We start from the raw sequence: 9,062 nt of genomic DNA, 5'->3' as shown, positions 1-9,062 counted from the left end.
TCACCTGCAGCTGATGCAAGGATAGTAGAACCAGTGCTGGCATTAGAAAGGCTGTTGTAAGTTGTTGAGTACTTACGTCTAGCGCGAGAATATTTTTCTAATTCATCTTCTAGTTGTTTTTGTATATTACTAATGTGCGCCAGTCTGAATTGTTGACTTTCTGCTGCACTTTCATCAATATTAGGATAAAGCTTCACACTGCTAGTCATCTTTTTAATGCAAAATATAAAATATTTATCTTAATTCTCACTGGCCAGTGTTTCTGCTAAGCTTTGAAGCTGTTCATTGCTTAACACCTTATCTGTATAGTAGAAAGCAATCAAATCAAGATAAGTAAGATTAATACTTCTTATTTCTGTTAAATTATTTATATCTGCGTTAACAACAACATTTTGGTTTGACGTCTGTTTTTTTATTGTGTTAGAATCCTTTTGAACAGCAATAAATACTCTGACTTCTTCAACATTTAATGGTCTCCAGTTGAGATTTATTCCTCTCATTAGAACAGTGTTTGTGGTTTCTTCCCTTTTCCTGACAACTATATCAAATATCATAGTTGCATTCTGCCCTATTGGAAGCTTGGGTATAAAATCGACAATGGTGTCAGCGTCCTTTTCAACACTTTGTTTTCTGTGAATGAGATAGTTGTTCTTATGGAAAGGTTTAACTGCAACTTCTCCCCTGCTGTTAAACGCAGGAACAAGGCTAACAATTAGTGGTTTAGCATTGATTGACTTACGGAATGTGTCGTCTTTTCCAACAAGAGTGTATGGACTCACAAATTCAAACTTCATTTCCCAGTCAATCTTTTTCATAACAGGACTAAGTACCCATTTTTTATTCTGATGTTTCCACATGTAGTATATGTCATCGACAATTGGATCAGGTACATTAACATCACGGATTTGACCTAGTTTGAGAAATCTTGGTTTCTTTTCATCGTCGATTTCCTTTCTCTTGTAATGACCAGTGTCTGTAAACTCGAATGCATACACTGCACCAACTTCAGCATTGCTCTCAAAGTCGATAGCGTCTGCTAAATCTTTCAACTCTATAGTTGAACATGCAACAGGATAAACTATTGTAGGTCCACTCGACATTTTAATACTCAATATTTTATGGAACTATTTCCAATGTAATGTTAAACAAACAATCAACTGGTTGTCCACTTTGATTTTTCAGATCAATGTGTAGGAATTCATGACACCCTTCCTCCAAGTCCTTGAACTGAAGTGTCTTAAATGTTGGCACGTGCATTTTACAAAAAGAGGCATCACTCGGTGGAAGAATCCTAAGCAGATCAGAACGCTGATCATTAAACAGATTATAGGATGTGTTAAGCTCTCTCATGTGAACAAACAGTACACTGTTAACATCCATGTCAATGGGACGTGTTCCCTTGTATATTTTTGTAATTCCAAGCATATCAAGGAGTTTGGTTGGAAACTCAACGTTTACTTCTCTAGTTTTGGGCATAGTAAGAGTAGCAATGAGACTTGCATGATTTAAACTCGCTGTAATACCTACTGGAGCAAACAATTCTTTCTCTAAAGTGCAGAAGTCATAGTAACCATCTTCTACAGAATGTTTTTACCATTAATTCTAACCCAGTTGTTAGCCTTTTTTTTACTGATATTATACCAAGTAACCTTGTACATAATTTCATGCAGTGCAACTTTCATTCCTCCATTTTGATTGTTGATAGGGTTTGCAAGTTTAACTGGCACACCAGTCTTCACATTTGTTAGTGTGATAAACATTTTTTATTCAACAACAAAAATGATTCAGTATAAATTCAACAAAGACATTAAATACAAAACTGGACCATATTACAATCCAAAGACTATTTCTTTCCATGAGTTGGACTTTGCTGTAACAGAAACAGAATCCATTCGCGTTAAAGTGCCTGACCCATTCCATTCTTACCTAAATCCCCCAATCAAAAATGATAGTGTTCCAAAGATGTGGAACTCTCACCCAATGCAGTTCTATCAGAATCAGTTAAACTTTGCAATATTCTGTGCAACCACAGGATGTGGAGTGTCCTATGCAGACCACATGAATAATTCAAACTTACTGACAAAGTGTGTGTACACATTTCACGTTTACTATCAGTGCAGGAGAATCTTGTCTGAACTTCAGGCACCAATGCCGCATGAAAAGAGCTGGAACCCATTCAACAATAGGATAAACATGAAAGTGTATGAGCGTCTCTGCAATGAATTCAATATAGATTTTAAGACCGACTTTAGGCAAAAGCAAGACAAAAACCATGGCATGGGAACACTATATTTATGGGGTGTCCACAGGAGGTATAATTTTGATTACTGGCCAGGTCATACATCTTTTTCTTCAAATGTGCAGGTACAGTTAGGATCAATAGAACAACAGCACCACAATGCATGGACTACTTTTATATTAGACACCGGCAAAGGTTTCACTGGATCAGGTGTTGAAAGGATCAATGAATCTATCCGAACATATGCGTGGTGCTTGCTAGGCTCGCAGGCACAGACACGATCAAACATACTGAGAACAAGCACAGGGTTTGGTGCGCAGAAACAGTTGTTATCAAATTTAGAAGATGTCATAAACTCTGCAGTTGATCTGCCTTCCAGCATCAAAAGGTATCAAGACTCTCTCCGTTATGCAAGATCAAAAGTTGACTTTGCTGTTGGTAACGGCCTTTACATGTTACCTTCTGATCTCCAGCTGCAGATTGGAACAATAACAAATTATAACAATGAAATCATTATTGCTAGTGACACCCAGCCGCTTGGAAAGGGTGAAGAACTGAATTCAGAAATCAGAACGATGTTACAGCCATATCACAATGAACAGAAACAAAGCGTGACAAGTGAAGATCACGCTGCAGGTGAAGATCATTCTGTCACTAGTGATGATCAAGCTGTTAGTATTAGTGATGATCATGAATCGCAGAAGACTGCTCTAGTAATTGGTGGAGTGGGTGTAGGCTTACGTTTGCTTTATTCTCGTTAGCAGAACACCCGCAATTAAAACTATTAGAGTCCAGAGATGTTCAGCCATGAAACCAACAACTTTACCTGCAAAAGATAACAGCCAGCTAACAATTGAACCAATGATTCCTGGAAGTGCATCCAAAGCTTTTGCTGCTAGTTTCTTTAATAGTTCTGCAATGTGTTTGAGTTGTTTCTTTACCCATCCCGGATCAGATGGAGATGAAGGTGAAGGTGGAGGTGGAGGTGTGACAGTGCCACCTGTGAATGTTAACACTAATGTGCTTATTGCAAATCCTAACGCAGTTAGTATACTAGCTATTGTGATTCCCTGCTCTCTGAAAAGCGTTCTAATTCTTTCAGCAACTCAACTCAACTCAACTCAACTCAAATTTTATTGGCTTCAATTTTCAAAGAAGAATTTGTCTTGCGCTTGGGAGAAAGTAAGAGTATAACATATAAAAACAGCATTCATATCACATTTCATGTATCACACACAGTAATCACTAGTATAAGCCTACAATTATCACATTTGTACCTGTATCATACATGCAAATAAATAGTATCACATTTCCACGTATCACACACAATATATACATTACATAACATACAGCAAGCTTCCATCTCCCGCGCCCCCCCCCCCCTCCCACACATACACATCCTCGCACGCGCGTCGACTCCACACAAATGACACCATCAGTCCATTAACTAAAATGCACAATGACTAGCAGTGGGCACATGACACTCAATACGTGCTCAACTAGACCTGCTAACTAAAATAATAACAGAAACAAAAACAAGGACTGGGCACAACATTTACACGTGTGTGACCTACTTACATCAGGTGCCTGTGATCTATAAATAACAATGATTGCGTTTAAAGTAAAACATGAATAATGCCGATGTTTACTAACAATGAATACATAACAACTAAGATAAGAATGTAAGTGCTTTCATAATATGATTATTTTATAAAACACAGTGGGGAAATTTGGAAAATAATTTTTGAGTCACTTGAGAAAAAGTGACTCTATGTAATCGGTCAGTGTTAGTCTGTCCGGCCGGCCGGCCGGCCGGCCGTCCGTAGACACCACCTTAACGTTGGACTTTTCTCGGAAACTATCAAAGCGATCCGGCTCATATTTTGTTTAGTCGTGACCTCCAATGACCTCTACACTTTAACGATGGTTTCGTTGACCTTTGACCTTTTTCAAGGTCACAGGTCAGCGTCAAAGGAAAAATTAGACATTTTATATCTTTGACAAAGTTCATCGGATGTGATTGAAACTTTGTAGGATTATTCTTTACATCAAAGTATTTACATCTGTAGCCTTTTACGAACGTTATCAGAAAAACAAGGGAGATAACTAGCCTTTTCTGTTCGGCAACACACAACTTAACGTTGGGCTTTTCTCGGAAACTATAAAAGTGACCGGGCTCAAATTTTATGTGAACGTGACTCCCAGTGACCTCTACACTTTGACGTCTGCTTTGGTGACCTTTGACCTTTTTCAAGGTCACAGGTATGTCTTGAAGGAAAAAAATTGAAATATCATATCTCTGAAACTATTCATCGGATTTGATTCAAACTTTATAGGATTATTCTTTACATCAAATTATTTACATCTGTATTGTGTTGTGAATAGCAATTTCTTCCTGTCCATCTGATGCCTCATATAATATTCAGAACTGCGAAAGTGACTCGATCGAGCATTTGCTCTTCTTGTTATACGGAACTGCGCACATCGAGTCGAGCTCTGTAGCGTGTGTGTTCGGAGGCAGGAGACACACATGGCTGTGGATATTAATTGTTCGGTGGATTAAAAATGATACCCCGACTTCGGCAGGGCAGAAGGAGGTACAAGACGGTGTGCTGTATTGCTGTGTGTGTGTGTGTGCTGTGCAGACATTCTGTGTTATGTGCATGTTCTATTCTAGTCTGTCCGTAGGCTTCCTCTGAGGGCCTATTGTGTACAAGGGGAGGTCACTTCCGCCTTATAAACAAACACATGTGGAGACCCACAGAAATACCATAGCATCGTAATGAAAGAGGGCAAAAATACTGATAACAGCAGGTAAGACAGGTCTAGGACATTATTTCTAGGACTGACTAAGCAATAGAACAACATCATGATCTTCATAAGCAAATGATAGCAAGAGTTGTGTCTTCGTAAAGGATTCTTTGAATTGTATTTTTTATTCTGCTGACCTGTGTTCTCAGTTGTTCTCTATTGTTACTTAGAACTTCTAACCTTATGGCTTTCTCCTCCTGCAAATTTTTTAAACGCTTAGAAATTCTGTTTTTTACTTCTTGTTCTAGGTTCAAATCATCAGCATCAGCAAGTTTTTGTTTCTCTTTGTTTATATCTTCATCCAGCTGACCTAGTTTTGACAGATTATTTGCTATTTCACCTCTGATGGTTTGTAGTGATTGATTAAGGGCTTCTATTTCTCTCATAGGTAATAGTTCATGTGGAGTCTTCAGTGAAGTTTCCTCAGAAAAAGAAGTCTCTATCTCTTGTATAAGTTGATCAGCCTCATCTGCAAGTTTATTAAGATCTTGCAATGGAACAGATTCTATTTGAGTAGCAGTTGGTAGTCCTAGTTCTGCTTTTTGAAGTAAGGAAACAACATGGGAAGGTGATGACCGTGTGCTAGGCACAATATCTAATTGCCTAAGTCGATTAGCAGTAAGTTTTTGTTTTAGTGAAACTTTTGATAGAAACTTAGCAGGATTAGATTTATATGTAAGTTGGACTTTTTCTCCTTTATCGCTAGTTGTATATAAATGATTTGCTTCCATTTTGAACTGGTTTGGATCTAAAACATCAGGTTCTTCTCCTAAACTTTTGTAGAAATCTCTAACTTTACCTTCCAGAAGTTCATGTCGTGCCACCTCATAATGCAGTGAATGATGGTAGGGAACCAAAGGGATTGCTTCGCTCATGTCGTCCGCTGGCTCAAATAAATCTTCAAATCCACCTTCTGCCATTTGTAACTTATTTTTTATTTTGAAAATAAAAAAAGATGGCACAATCGTTCGGTTCTGTTCTTGATCCTTACAGAAGGCTGAAAGAGCCTCTCGGGGTAAAAGGAATAAGGCAAACAGTTATAGTTACAAATAATCCTTCTACTATTGATCAGAATGAAATACTTACTGTTAGGTTTCCTAATCTAGGTAAGAACGATGTTATTGTACCAGGCACTGTAAGACTATCATTCAAATTAGAATTAGAATCTGGCTCAGATGAAAATAGGACTTTGGCTTATAATGTAGGAAGAGCAATTGTGAGGAAGATTACTGTCAAACTGGAAGGGCGGGAAGTGATGTCATTGAATAATGCAGATGTTTTTTTAGTTTACGCAGATAATTGGTTGACTGACAATGAAAAGAAAAACAGAGTGTTTCAAGGGATTCAGTCAGACAATGGGATAAAAGTTAGAATAGGAGCAGGAGATAAAGCTGACAATAACAAAAAAGATAACGCTGTCAATGTTGCTTTTGGAAACAAATTTTGTATTCCACTTGACTTTGAACTCATAAATTCACATCCTCCCTTCTATCAAGGAGCATTGCGTGACAGGCTGTCATACGACCTGACTTTCAATAGTTATGATCGTGTTATGCTTTCACAAGACCCGGAAGCAAAGTATAAGGTGTCTGGAATTTCTTTAGAGTTTGATGTTGTAAACCATCCTGAACTGGCTAGACTTATAGAAAATCAGTACAGTTCTAAGCTGCCTATCTATTATGAAAGAGTGTTGAATCACAGTACACTTTCAAAAAGCCAGGCTGATCCAATCTGGAACATTAACTTGAATACACCAGCTAGGTCAATGAAGGGAATACTTATGTTGTTTGAGGAACCAAAAGATTCATATGAAAGGCAAATAGAAAAGTTTTACAATCCACTAATCAATAGAGTATATTGCACAATTGAAGGGCAGCCAAACCAAATATTTGCTGCCATACCAACACTATGATGAAGCAAGAAAGTACTTTACTGGAGGAAGATTGAAAGACCCAACATCTGATCTTGTGGCTAAAGATCTACATTTACACGGTGTTGGCGTAGAAGATTTCTTGACAAATAAATATGCGTTATGGCTGGATCTCAGAACAACTGACGACAACAAACTGCATGGAAGTGGAAGGCGAATTGAAAACGGATCAGAAGGAATCACAATACAAATTGAAAAGGAAGTAGGGAGTAGTAGTAAATCAGTTAAGATCTACGTGTTTGTTGTGTCAGATGCGCAGTTAAACATCTCTGAAAGCAGATTACAGGATATTGTTTATTGAACGTGTTAAAATGAAGTATCTAGATTTTCTTCCAAAAGATCCACACTGTTCTTTGATTTGTGGGGCAACAGGTTGCGGCAAAACAAGATATGTTTTGGATTTATTACAGACTGTTTACATAAATCACTTTGAACACATAGTCATATTCTGTCCAACCATAAAGCATAACAGAACATACAAGGAGAGAAAATTCATATGGTCTGATCAAAATATATTTATTGTAAATCCTTCTGATCGTCTAAATGTTTGCTTGGAGCATTATTTCGATCTTTTTCAGAACACGCCAACACTGTTTATTATTGATGACTGTGCAGCAGAACGTGACATTGTTAGAAAGAAAAGTGCACTAGCAAAGCTTGCATTCAGTGGACGACATGCATTAATATCAGTTTGGATATTAACACAAAAATACAATGCAGTTCTGAAAGACTTTAGAGAGCAACTCAAAACAATAACATTGTTCTATTCAAAGGACCGTGACAGTTTTGAAGAGTGTCTTCGAGAAAATGATGTCATTGAAAACAAACAGGAGAGAGAAAGAATAAAGAATAATCTGAAATCTTCTAAGCACTCGAAACTGGTTTTAAAAACTGATCAACCAGTTCAGTATGTATGTTTGTAGAAATCCTTGCTAAGTTCTTGTCAAGTTCTTGTCAAGTTCTTGTCAAGTTCTTACTCAAGTTCTTGTCAAGTTCTTGTCAAGTTCTTACTAAGTTCTTACTAAGTTCTTGTCAAGTTCTTACTCAAGTTCTTGTTAAGTTCCTACCTAAGTTCTTGTTAAGTTCCTACCTAAGTTCTTGTTAAGTTCCTACCTAAGTTCTTACTCAAGTTTAATTACTAGATTTTTATTTTATTCTGCATCAAAATAAAATGAACTGTGATGAATTGCTGATGCAGACTGCTACAGATATTGAAATCTGTGACAGTAGGACTATACCTGATAAAAAAGAAAGATTGTATTCACTTGCTGTTTGTGGAAAAACAAAACACTACCTTGGGCAGCAGTTAACTGTGGAAGAAGTACAACATCTTTCCTCAGAAGATATAGAAAAGTATCATGGACGGTATGAATCAGTGCTTGGTTCTAAGATGGTTAGAAGTATTGGACAGACTGTTATAGGTTTGTACACAAAGATTTTTGGACATTTTACACCTCTCGACTCGGAGGAAGACTTAACACATGATCTAACTCATGACCCTGTTGTTTCCAAGTCCCTCGAATCTCTTGCCTGTGACCTGTATTATCGATTTGGTGCTTTATTAGTACCATTTGTTGCTGGATTAATTACTTTCAAACACATTAATTTTCAGAATAAAAAAGATGACAGATCAGTTGAAGCAGACAGTGGAGCAGACGAAAATACCAGAAGTGAACACAGTGACAAAGAAACCTGGTAGAGTAGAAGCAGGAAAAAAACTAGCCGAATGGAACAGACAAAAAAAGTTAAATCAAAAGGCAAAGCAGAACATTATGTCTGAAGTTGAGCAGACACCAAACATTCCTGAAGTGACTAAGGTCACACAAACTGATCAAGAATTAAAATCTTCATTTCTATCATACAGAAAAGTAGCTGTAGCAGCTGTTGTTGGAGGAGGTGGATACTTGCTTTACAAACTTTGGCAAGGCAAATATAAAGTGTCAGAAAAACCAAAATCAGAAACACCAAAATCAGAAACACCAAAACCAACAAACAAAGCAGTACAAACAATAAAAAAGCCCACAGTAGTACCTGCAGTGGATTCATTTCATATGGAATAATTTTAATATTTTAATTTTGATA

The sequence above is a fragment of the Littorina saxatilis genome, linkage group LG3, assembly GCF_037325665.1.
Source record: "Littorina saxatilis isolate snail1 linkage group LG3, US_GU_Lsax_2.0, whole genome shotgun sequence".
NCBI lineage: Eukaryota > Metazoa > Mollusca > Gastropoda > Littorinimorpha > Littorinidae > Littorina > Littorina saxatilis.
This window is presented reverse-complemented; position numbering follows the sequence as displayed.